The 12,249-nt window shown below is 44.6% G+C and overlaps 1 protein-coding gene across 1 annotated transcript in view; it reads right to left on the minus strand.

Annotated features, from left to right (window-relative positions):
• The window catches only part of ptk7b (protein tyrosine kinase 7b), a 98,369-nt gene that overhangs the window by 39,536 nt on the left and 46,584 nt on the right, over positions 1 to 12,249 (minus strand). The gene's annotated exons all lie outside the window — the stretch shown is intronic.

Below are 12,249 nucleotides of genomic sequence, written 5' to 3' on the forward strand. Positions count from 1 at the left end.
AGCACATCTTCCTGTCCCTCCTAACCCGAGGTAATGAGATCATCCTTAAAGCTACCCATTAAAACAGCCCGACATGCCAGCAGCAGAGAGAAAAACATGGATCCTATTTTTATTTACCCTGAATGAAATCCAGCAGTCGCTGCAGTTTCCTGCTGCTTCACTGGAATGCCAAGCTAACAAGATTAGCTTCCTTATTAGGGTGAACGTCAAACAGAGGGAAGGAAGGAGCAAAAGGAGATACAGTACGGCCTGACTGTCATAAGAAGATGCAAAGGTGCACCGTATGGTAAAACAAACAGGAATCAATGCCTCAAAATAGTCTTAACCTAGTTGGAGGTAGCCCTGGGTTTGGAATCAAACCAACTAAAAAATTGGTCCTTAGAATCAAATAATAAAAGCCGGTGTAAGCCTGGTGTGAATCTTTGTTTTCTTTCTCCTATTCTTTTATTCCTGATTTACATTTATATATTACTGAGACATTTTGTTAAAGCAGAAGTTGTATAACTTGGTATGGGTACCAAAACTTGCCTTTTATTGGAACTGGATGATAGTGATTAATTGGTAGCTGACTAACTGCTAATAATAATTTAATCGAATAAAAATATATTACCTATAAAAGGCAGAAGATGAGGGGCAATGTATTAAAAATTTTCTGTTGAATCTATCTGCACCCCCAGAATGAGCCTCTTAAAATTTAATTTTAATCGTCAAAAATGTTTTCTTTGCATACTTTATTTCACTAATTTCAAAGTTTAATTGATTTATTATTAACATGAGCGACAATTGGTTCAAACACATATTTAAAAACATTTGGAACACTTCAGACTATGTGGGAGTTATTTCATCATTATCATTAATTACAATAACTGCAGCTGAATATTATCAAAATATTCCTGATTACAGGACAAATAAAAAATCCTATTTAACAAATATTTGTTGTAGTCAGTGTTTCACTCAGAAGTGATTGCATGATTGACTGATTGCTTGATTGATTGACTGATTGATTGGCATGTTGGCATTTGCAGATGGACACTGACAGCCATCTGCCAGAGTGCGGGCAAGCATGTTTGTAAAAGGTGAAGTGAAAAACCTCAGTTGGAAAACGGTGATAGCTTCATCCTCGTTTGGACCGAGATGTCGGAGAGATAAATTGAAGAGGGAATGGAGGGCAAAGTCACGGGAGGCACTGAAGCCCACTGACAAGAGCTTTCATGGCCTGTCAACAAATTACTAGATGTGTACGTGTTTCAGTTTTCCACTGACTGAGTTGCCTCCCCTGGCTGCCTTCTTTACAACGGGTTGGCAGAAGATCTTCCCGAAGCCTGACAGCATTTATGGTCTAATAAACAGAGTGGAAAAAACCAAAATGAGCATGAAAAAGTTAAGACTGCATGATGAACTGAATTCTGATTTATTAAAGCTGTGATATCATGACAAATCATAATTTAATTCCTTCTACATCACAAAATATACAAATGAATGCATTGGTGCAAGAAGTGGCTGCACGAGAAGACAACACATTCATGCAACACAACGCTGGAAAATGTGAATCAAGGATAAAAAAAGGTTTATTTTGTGCTTTTAAAAGTGATGCACATCTTTGGTCTGTAAACAAGGCTCTGTTAACCAAAGACCACAATAAGGTTATTTAGCTAAAGTTTCACGCTTCGGTGATTTCTTGGTCAGTTTTTTTTTTTTTTTTTTTTTGAAGAGTTCTGCGTCAGCAATAGTTTTGCATCTCCAACGTGAATTACACAGAGAAATCAGCAGTGCATGAAGCAGAAATGCTGCCCAAACCAAGAGGTCAGGTTGCCTTATTTAACTTGACAGCAGAGACATTAAACAGGACGGAGTCAGACCAGGTACAATGTCTCTGTCAAGCCATTGGAACAGGAGTGACAGCTTGGTTCACCACAGACTCATCTCGTCATTGACCTCTGTCAGCTTTTGTAGACTTAACTAGAAGACTTTGTCCTGGAGTTGGCTCATGCAGAAAAACCCTGGTACGAAAGCAGAAGCAGTGGACGTATTTCATTTACAACAGGTCGAGAGCTATACAAAATATATTCAATTCACAGGGGTAGAAACCAGACAAATCCTCACGCTTGAAAAAATGGCGTTCATGTTTAATAAATGAATCACATGCATGAAGTCTCTGTTGGTTGCCTGGCAACCTCTCAAGGTTTCACAAAGTTAAAGACAGTTATCTAACTCTCCACAAGTTTATGCCACAAGTTAGTAGATTAATCCTTTATACAATGAAACGAGCTTTAAAATTGAACATAATACATGTTGTTTTGATCAGCTAAAGAAATTATGCATAAGTAGTTTCAGCATTAATCCCTTCCATGAGATCTTACAATGCTGGGTTAGGGTTTTATAAATCACACCAGAGCCTCTTACAAGGTACTGTTCAGATTTGAACAAGTAGACACTGTTGAGCCTCAGTCATTATGGAGGCACTCGCACTTCATCACGCTGAAATGGATCAAACTAACACAAAAGAACGAGACCCTGCTGGCTCCATCCAGAAAAACCTGACCCCAGGTAGTATTTTATTCTCTGCATGACACACATCAGCAGAGCATATCTCTGTGTTCATTCCACTGCTTCTAATTGAAAACCCATGTTCAAAGCTGCAGAGCCGAGCTGCCTTTTTACCAGTGACACTTGTATGCACACATGCTTCCTAAATTCAATCACTGCTCTTATTGTGCCAGGTAATTGCTCTGTGGAGGGGTCTCCCACTGCAAAGCGACTTGCTGGTTCGCAAATAGAGGGCTGCGCTCATTATAACAAACCTCGCTCAGATCGCTATCGGTTCATTCGGGTTTCACTCCATCTTTCCGCTCATGGCAGGGAACGAGCTCTGCACCAACTAGACAAAGACACCCTCCCCAGCTTATTACCGCGCAACATTGGCATGGCAACAGGCGTGCAACCTCACCAGGTAGAGCAGAACACTCCACCGTTTTGCTTCACTCCTACCTCAAAGAGCAGCAACAGCGACCTGCGACGCCTCAGTGGGGTTTCTAACCTCATCCCCGTTTTAACAATTCTCAAAATTACATTTTTCATCAGAATCCTTTGAAAGACAGTTATTCATTTTCTTTAGAAAACTACATGACAGGGAATTTTTTTTTTGCAGAAGTATGATACCTCTCCTAGGCAGTTATAAATGCCCTCTCATCCCTCCTAACGAGCCGGTGCTTGCCAGCACACCTCGGCCTTTGAAACAAAGAAGTGCTCCATATGGTCTCCATGACAGGAAAAATAATAAAAACACTCATGTAACAGTGTGAGAAGGAGGTGGGGGGGAACAGGCGTCGGTCATAAATCTCTTAATAAGCACATGAGGAGGGGGTCAACAACATCAAAGTGTTGGTTATGCCCCACCCAAATGCTGCTCCAAGTGAGTTTTAATAGGCCACACAACCTGGGCCATTACCGCCTCATTACTAATCATACTAGGAGACCTGCAGCGGGCTTCAGGTCCTGACAGAGGATGAGCACTAGTCTGAGATGAATAAGAACTGCCATTGTATAGCCATCAGCAAAAAGATGCATTATCAAAGCGTAACTCTCTGAAGCCCAAAACCTGCGAACGGGTTTAAAAGGCATGTTGTCTTTACAAAATCACCACAATGACAACATTTATCATAATTTATCATAGCCAGAAAGTGTGAAGAGTAGAGAATCATTGAATTTTAAAGTTTACAACGGTCTTTGAATTACTCATGTGTGACATGTTGCTTAAAAATGACACAAGTCTAAGCTATAAATCATATTTCATCACTTTATTCTACATAACTTGTTTAAAAAACAAAACAAAAAAACAAATAAACAAACAAACGAAAACCCTGTTTGCTCCAACCAGACTCTGTAAAACACCAAAAATTCTGTACTTGTCGGCACCACGGGGTCGCTACTAGTGTCTCAGATGTGACCAACAGTCACGTTAAAAAATTCAGACTTTTTAGCTGAACTGGACTGAACTGAAAACCATGAAAAACTATGGAAACAAATTAGAAAATGTAGGAAGTAAAATGTCTATAGTATGTAGAGAAACCATTTTTTCCAATATTGTTGTTTCTTTTTAAAATTTTTATAAAACAAGTAACAAGGAGGGTTTTATTTATTTATTTATTTTTAATATTTGATCATTTTTGAGCTCTCTATTTCTAGCCATGGCTGTGCTGTTTCCATAGAAGTGCAGGACTTTTCATTGCATTGAAAAATGAGCCCACAGTGAGTAACAAGACCAGCGCCTGCTTGGAGTTCAAAGGGGCAAAGCAGGAAAAACACACTGGACTGAATCCTTTGCATCTGGAAACTGATTTTTTATAACATCAAGCTCACAAAATCAATCCGTTCCACTTGCAAAAATTTTTTTTATTTTTTTTTACACTTATTACTTTTTCTGTCACAATTTCCCCAGTTTGTAGGCTTCCTTCTATTAAAGGGTTGATTCTTCCATCTTTTCCTTTTATGTCAATGCTAGGGTTATTTCATTTGAACGCAGAGCATAACCAAAGCAGCGTGATGTCACACTATTCCTCATTATCGTTTCATGCGTAAATAGCCGTTCAATGGAGAACGATCGGCTTGCTTTGTGGCAGATGGAGCTCCAGTATATGAAGAAGCCTTTCAGAAAAGATGTGAGGCACATCGCTCATCAACCCCCCTGCTCCGTCCCTCCACACCAGCCTTCATAACTGTCATGCTGTATCTAAAATAGAGACATCTGAGCACAGCCAGCTCTCACCAATTTTCAACACCCACTCATAAAAGGCCGACTGTTGAAACACAGGCAGCCTAATGCATCTCTGTGTAACCCCACGTGTTGCCGAGGACAGAACATGATCCGATGAAGAGGGAGGGGACGAAAGAAAGGGCGAAGAATAAAGAAGTAGATGCACTGACAGGTTACACAAGTTGCCTGGGACACCCGAATGATGACGGTGAAAAACTGCAGTCCATAGATCTGATCCTGACCATGAAAGGGACCATGGGTATTATGACCCAGGGTGCACAGCAATCTGCAGCCACAGCCGCCCCCTGCAGCTGTGCTCCATCGAGACAGAGAAAATATGGCAGCAATTATTAGATTAAGACGGATTAGGCTTTACTCAGGTAAGGCAGGTTGGATCAGTCCTGTCTCTTTGGTCCTGAAAAACTGGACACTAATCCAATAATGAGACCACTTTTAGAGGAAAACTGATAAGTGCAGCAGAGAATAAAGGCAGCCATTTCTGTATGTTTGGATTAAAACAAACAACAACAAAAAAAAAAGAGCCAGGCCTGGGGTTGGGGCCCATATGCAAGCACCTGGTGGTTGGGCCTGTGCCCCGGCTGGGCACAGCCCAAAAGGTCGACGTGGACCCGCCCTCCTGTGGACCCACCATCCGCAGAGGGAATCATAGGGGTCGGGTGAATAGAGGACTGGGTGGCGGTCGAGGGGGGCTGCCTCGGCGGCTTCATCCGCACACACAGCCTCTGGTTGTTGGGACGTGGAATGTCACCTCGCTGGGGGGGGGGGAACCTGAGCTTGTGCGGGAGGTTGAGTGATATCAACTAGATATAGTCGACCTCACCTCCACGCACAGCCTGGGCTCTGGAACCCAACTCCTGGAGAGAGGCTGGACACTCCATTTCTCTGGCGTTGCCCGCGGGGAGAGGCGGCGGGCTGGAGTGGGCTTGCTTATTGGCCCCCAGCTTAGCCACCACGTTTTGGAGTTTACCCTGGTGAACGAGAGGGTTGCATCCCTACACCTCCGGGTTGGGGACAGGTCTCTCACTGTTGTCTCGGCCTACGGGCCCAACAGCAGTGCAGAGTACCCGGCCTTCTTGGAGTCCCTGGGAGGGGTACTAGATAGTGCCCCTACTGGGGGACTTTAACGCCCACGTGGGCAATGACAGTGAGACCTGAAGAGGGGTGACCGGGAGGAACGGCCTCCCCAATCTGAACCCGAGCGGTGTTCTGTTGCTGGACTTCTGTGCTAGTCACGGATTGTCCATCATGAACACCATGTTCGAGCACAAGGATGTCCACATGTGCACGTGGCACATAGACACCCTAGGCCGGCGGTCGATGATCGACTTTGTAGTTGTATCATCAGACCTACGGCCGCGTGTCTCGGACACTCGGGTAAAGAGAGGGGCAGAGCTGTCCACCAATCACCACCTGGTGGTGAGTTGGATTTGCTGGCAGAGGAAGAAGCTGGTCAGACCGGGCAGACCTAAGCGTATCGTGAGGGTCTGTTGGGAACATCTGGCGGAACCCTCTGTCAGCAGAGTTTTCAACTCCCACCTCCAGGAGAGTTTCTCCCAGATTCCGAGGGAGGTTGGAGACATGGAGGCTGAGTGGTCCATGTTCTCTTCCTCCATTGTTGCTGCGGCCGCTTGTAGCTGTGGTCGTAAGGTCTCTGGTGCCTGTCGCGGCAGCAATCCCCAAACCCAGTGGTGACAGCCGGAAGTAAGAGATGCCATCAAGCTGAAGAAGGAGTCCTACCGGTCATTTTTGGCTTGTGAGACTCCTGAAGCAGCTGATGGGTACCAGCAGGCCAAGCGTGCGGCAGCTCGTGCGGTTGCGGAGGCAAAAACCCGGGTCTGGGAGGAGTTCGGGGAGGCCATGGAGGAGGACTATCGGTCGGCCTCGAAGAAATTCTGGCAAACCGTCCGGCGCCTCAGGAGGGGAAAGCAGCTCTCCACCAACACTGTCTTTGGTGCGGGTGGGGACCTCCTGACCTCGACTGAGGAGGTCGTCGGGGGGTGGAAGGAATACTTCGAGGGTCTCCTCGATCCCGCCGTCACGTCTTCCGAAGAGGAAGCAGAGACTGTGGACTCAGAGGCGGACTCGGCTATCACCCGGGCTGAAGTCATCGACGTGGTTAGAAAGCTCCCCGGTGGCAGAGCTCCGGGGGTGGATGAGAACCGTCCTGAATACCTCAAGACTCTGGATGTTGTGGGACTGTCCAGGTTGACACGTCTCTGCAACATCGCGTGGTGGTCGGGGACAGTGCCTCTGGATTGGCAAACCGGGGTGGTGGTCCCTGTGTTTAAGAAGGGGGACCGGAGGGTGTGTTCCAACTACAGAGGGATCACACTCCTCAGCCTCCCCGGTAAGGTCTATTCCAGGGTACTGGAGAGGAGGATACGACCAATAGTCAAACCTCGGATTCAGGAGGAGCAGTCTGGTTTTCGTCCCGGTCGCAGCACACTGGACCAGCTCTATACCCTCCATCGGGTGCTCGAAGGCTCATGGGAGTTCGCCCAACCAGTCCACATGTGTTTTGTGGATCTGGAGAAGGCGTTTGACCGTGTTCCTCGTGGCGTCATGTGGGGGGTGCTTCAGGAGTATGGGGTACGGGGCCCTCTGTTCCCTATTGAGAACCACAGAATTTCATCTCTGCTGTTTGCAGATGATGTTGTTCTGTTGGCTTCATCAAATCAGGACCTTCAGCGTGCACTGGGGCGGTCTGCAGCCGAGTGTGGGGCGAGTGGGATGAGGATCAGCACCTCCAAATCCGAGGCCATGGTTCTCAACTGGAAAAAGGTGGCTTGCCCTCTCCGGGTCAGTGGAGAGTCCTTGCCTCAAGTGGAGGAGTTCAAGTATCTTGGGGTCTTGTTCACAAGTGAGGGGCAGATGGAGCGTGAGATTGACAGAAGGATCGGTGCAGCGTCTGCAGTGCAGCGTCTGCAGTGCTGCGGTCGCTGTACCGGACCGTCGTGGTGAAGAGAGAGCTGAGCAAGGGAGCAAAGCTCTCGATTTACCGGTCAATCTATGTCCCAACCCTCACCTAAGGTCATGAGATCTGGGTAATGACCAAAAGAACGAGATCGCGGATACAAGCGGCCGAAATGAGTTTCCTCCGCAGGGTGGCTGGGCGCTCCCTTAGAGATAGGCTGAGGAGCTCGGAGTAGAGCTGCTGCTCCTCCACGTCGAAAGGAGCCAGCTGAGGTGGCTCGGGCATCTGTTTCGGATGCCTCCTGGACGCCTCCCTGGGGAGGTGTTCCGGGCGCGTCCCACCAGGAGGAGGCCTCGGGGAAGACCCAGGACACGTTGGAGAGATCATGTTTCTCGACTGGACTGGGAACACCTGGGGGTCCCCTCGGAAGATCTGGAGGAGGTGTGTGCGGATCGGGAAGTCTGGGCGGCTCTGCTAAGGCTGCTGCCTCCGCGACCCGACTCCGGATAAGCGGGAGAAGATGGATGGATGGATATATACAACAAAGACTCTACACAAAGTAAGCATTAAAGCCTAATGCAAACTGTTTATACAAGTAAGTGCTATAACTACGTAAGAGGGTATGAGCAACATTTAACATAGAAATTAGTATCAAACTAAATATAAAGGAACAGTAATGTCAAACATCTGGGGTCACACTCAATATTTTTCCAGCATTTCAAGCCAGAGATGGAAGATTAAGTCACAGTGGAACAGAGCAACTCAGCAGTTTGCAGCCAGTCTGCACACACAAGTCTGATAGATGTTGCAGACTAAAGAGTCTGCTGTTAAAGTGGGAGTTTGAAGACTGAAGCTGGCTGCACGGTTAAATCTTGCTCTGTAGGCCTGCAGAGGCAGCCTCAACAGAGTAATTTGACAGATATGAGATAAAACAGAGTTGGAAGAAGTGGGATGCTCTTTCCAAGCCTCCTCGTCTCCCGAAATAGTATCTGTGAGGATGAAGAACGCCGATGGACTAAAAAGAAAGAAGGGAATCGTACCGCCGCTGCACAAGCCAAAGCCAAACATTTAAACTTGGTGCTGAAACCTTATATAGAGCTACAATATGTCTCCAGAGTGACAGAGGCTGCTTTTCGCATCAGTGGTAATAAATGACGGTTCCCTAGCCTGTCAGTGCCAGTCTGCTCTCTGCAGGCGGCTCTGGCTAGCGCCTGCATCTCAGCTACGTCCAGGCATTGGTGCCAGCCTGGAATGTGGTGGCACTCTACAATCCCCCTGGCAAACTATCCCGGCACAGAGGGGAGCGAGCACAGATAAGAAGACTTTCCGACTGAAAGGAGAAGGCGAGGACTTGAACGCTTGTTTCCATCATTCTGCTGACAGCGTATATTATGTTCAGAGTCATTTGGGCTTTTGGCTTCGTAAAGGCTTGAGCGCAGAGTCTGCTACAGTCATTACTTTATCACTATCTCACTCTGAGGAGGATCAGAGATTGTGTGAGAAATAAACCAATCCCCTGGACGATAGCAGTTTCATTCTAGGTCAATCCAATGTCAGGTTTCTGCTGCAACATCCAGCTGCTAATATGCTAATTAGAGAAAGAGGTTTGAAATTAGATTCCTGTCAGAGCTGTATCAATTTCATGATCTAATGAGACAAATTACAAGGATGAGAAGATGGAATACTTAATGATGGATGGATGGATGGATGGATGGATGGATGGATGGATAGATGGATAGATGAGCATGCCCATTCTTAAGAGTTAGATTCTTCCAATCACTCAATGGGGCTCCAGAGTGCAATAAGGACTCCATTAAACCTCAGTTTCTCTCTCATTCTGTCTCGATGTCTCTCTCTATCACACTATAACAGCACATTTGCCACCGGCCTTCGGAAGTGTGATTTTAAAAGCTTCCTGGTTCCCTCTGGCCGTGCAATCTGCATTACTCTCATCAGTGCAATCGTGAAACTGTAGTTTTTTTTTGTTTTGTTTTGTTTTTTTGTAGTAAATGCACCCTGAGGCCATGTCCCAAGTGGAGTAGACAAAAGATTTAAAAAAACAAGCACCTTTTGACATACAAGTTCAGGAAAGCAAGGCAAGAGGGCAGTGTGTGTCAAGCTTTATTTTTCATTCAGAAAAAAACTGATTTAAGACATGGGTGGCCCCGTGGCTTGTCTGTATCTGCCTTTCTCTGTTTCCCTCCCCCACACAAACACACACAGATGTTGATGCTGGCAGAAGGGAATCAAACAAACCTGGCAACTAGGTTGTTTCCAGGACCAGTCGGCTCTGTGGTGGAGGTTTCCTAGCAGAGCTTGGCCGGCTCTGCAGAGTGAGCTTAGTCTAGTCACCGCACTTTAATTAGCCACAACCTTTCGGGACAGACGTCTACTGTAGCTACAGTCGTTGGAGTTTCTGTAAGAAAGGTCTCTGTGACTGTGGACCACATAGGTGCAGGTATGTGTTTTTATGAATATGTTGATTCTGTAAACACCAGAGCGCACAGTTTCAGTGGAGATCTCCAACACTGAACACACATAGTCTTAAGGTGAGCAGAAAACGCTTCTTTTCCAGAGATCACTGAGTGTGTGATAAGTCAACAAGCTTCAGATATATATATTAGTTTATTACCACTTGGATGCAAAGTGTTTAAATCAACAGTAATAACAAGAACGTTGATGATACCAATTAAACTACTACTAAAACTGAGCAAGATCAACAAATTGTCACAAAATCAACACCTGAAAAAATGAAAACGAAATAGAGATTTTTCTGTCTTGCTCCATAACCTGAACATAGTACACAGCTACAATAAACTGTACACACTCATTAGAGCAACTAATCTACAAAAGGCAAAGCTCATGCAGTAGGAACAAAAAATGTACAGAAAAACATTCCCTAATTCAAAACACACCACCAGGTCCAGAATCCAGTCAGAAAAAAAAAAACCTAGCTAAGAGCAGACATGACACACAAGGAAATAATTGTACGCTTAATGAGAATGTGTGTCATCTAAATAAAATTTGACATCAAAAGCATCCCATTATGAACCTTAAAGAGCTCAAGAGTGTGCCGTTCCAGCGCTGAGCCTGGTGTTTTTCTTGCATCTGTAGCCCAAATGATTATAATTAGGATGTATTATCTTTTAATTAAGCGAGGCACTCTGTGACATCATGTTTGCGAGCCAGCAGGTGGTCTGTTTGCACAGCCACGAGAAGAACAAAGGAGGAGGGGTGAGATTAACCTATTTCCACGCTATTTTTTTTAGTTTCTTACACCCTATTGCTTGGATCTGGATCCATATGAGACTGCAATTCATAGTCAATCATAGACTTAATAAATTGTGTCTTAGGGAGCAATCTGGGAACGGATCTTATGCATTTTATGAGCAAGGATGCTAAAGCAATCCCTCGTGACTTTTCAGTAGTATGTTGCAGCTATGGCATGACATGTTTCTAGATTTGTTGAGCATGTTAACAGTATTTGTCATGTTATGCGACGCTATACTCACATTCAAATGTTAAAACGACAATAGAGACTTATCAGCTACTACAGTTTTTTGGAACAGAAAACACAAGTATACCTGGAAATCAGAACACAATTAATTAATCAACTAGTTGTCAACTATTACACTGATCACCAACTATTTTGATCATCCGATAATCGGCCCGAAGGATTTTAAAGAGGAAAAAAAAAGCCTAAATCCTCTAATTTCAGCCTCTTAAATGTAAATATTTTCTGGTTTAATTACTTTTCTATGACAGCAAACTAAAAAACACATTTGACAACATTATCTTTGGCTTAGGGAAATGCTGTTCAACATTTGGCCATATTTTCTGATATTTTATATACTTAACAATATATTAATTGGACATGAAAATAATTATTAGTTACATCCTAAGTGGAAATACCCAGCTGAATAAGTACTTTTTCTAGTCTTGAAATACTAAAAACGGATTATTATTATGATTATTATGATTCTGATTATTATTATGAACACAAAAAAAGACAATTTGGACTTTTCTCTACTTAAAACAAAAAGGACAATAACATTTTAAGTCATGCAACGCTGCATGGATTTTCAATGTGAATTGTTTTCATAAAGCGTGTGCAGAAAAAAAACATTCAAAAACATTTCTCTTTAGTCGTCAAAAGCACCAATTGTCTGTATTTTTACCATGTCTGCCATATCGTGCAGTACATCTAAAGGACACTGAAGCATAAGCGACACCTTCACATCCCCTGGGACAATTTTTTTTAGTGCCATAGGGGGCTCATGATATTTGCAGTGCCTCCCATTATTTGAATAACAGAGAAATGGGCAGGATGCGGTGGACTCCCAGCGAGACTCGTGTTTAGCTTTGAAAGCATCATCAGTATTAACATAGAGGGGGAGCATCTCAATAGTGAAACGAGAAGAAGTGGGAGGGATAAAAGCAATTAGTAGAAAAAAAGAAATGCTTAATGTCTTTACTGCCAGACATGTCGAATGAATATCTGATGCAGTGGTACCTTGTACAATCTATGCTCCATTTAGCTGTAAATCAGTAACAGGCTATG

This window comes from Stegastes partitus, unplaced genomic scaffold (assembly GCF_000690725.1).
Source record: "Stegastes partitus isolate 25-593 unplaced genomic scaffold, Stegastes_partitus-1.0.2 Scaffold1, whole genome shotgun sequence".
In the NCBI taxonomy this organism is placed as follows: Eukaryota; Metazoa; Chordata; class Actinopteri; family Pomacentridae; genus Stegastes; species Stegastes partitus.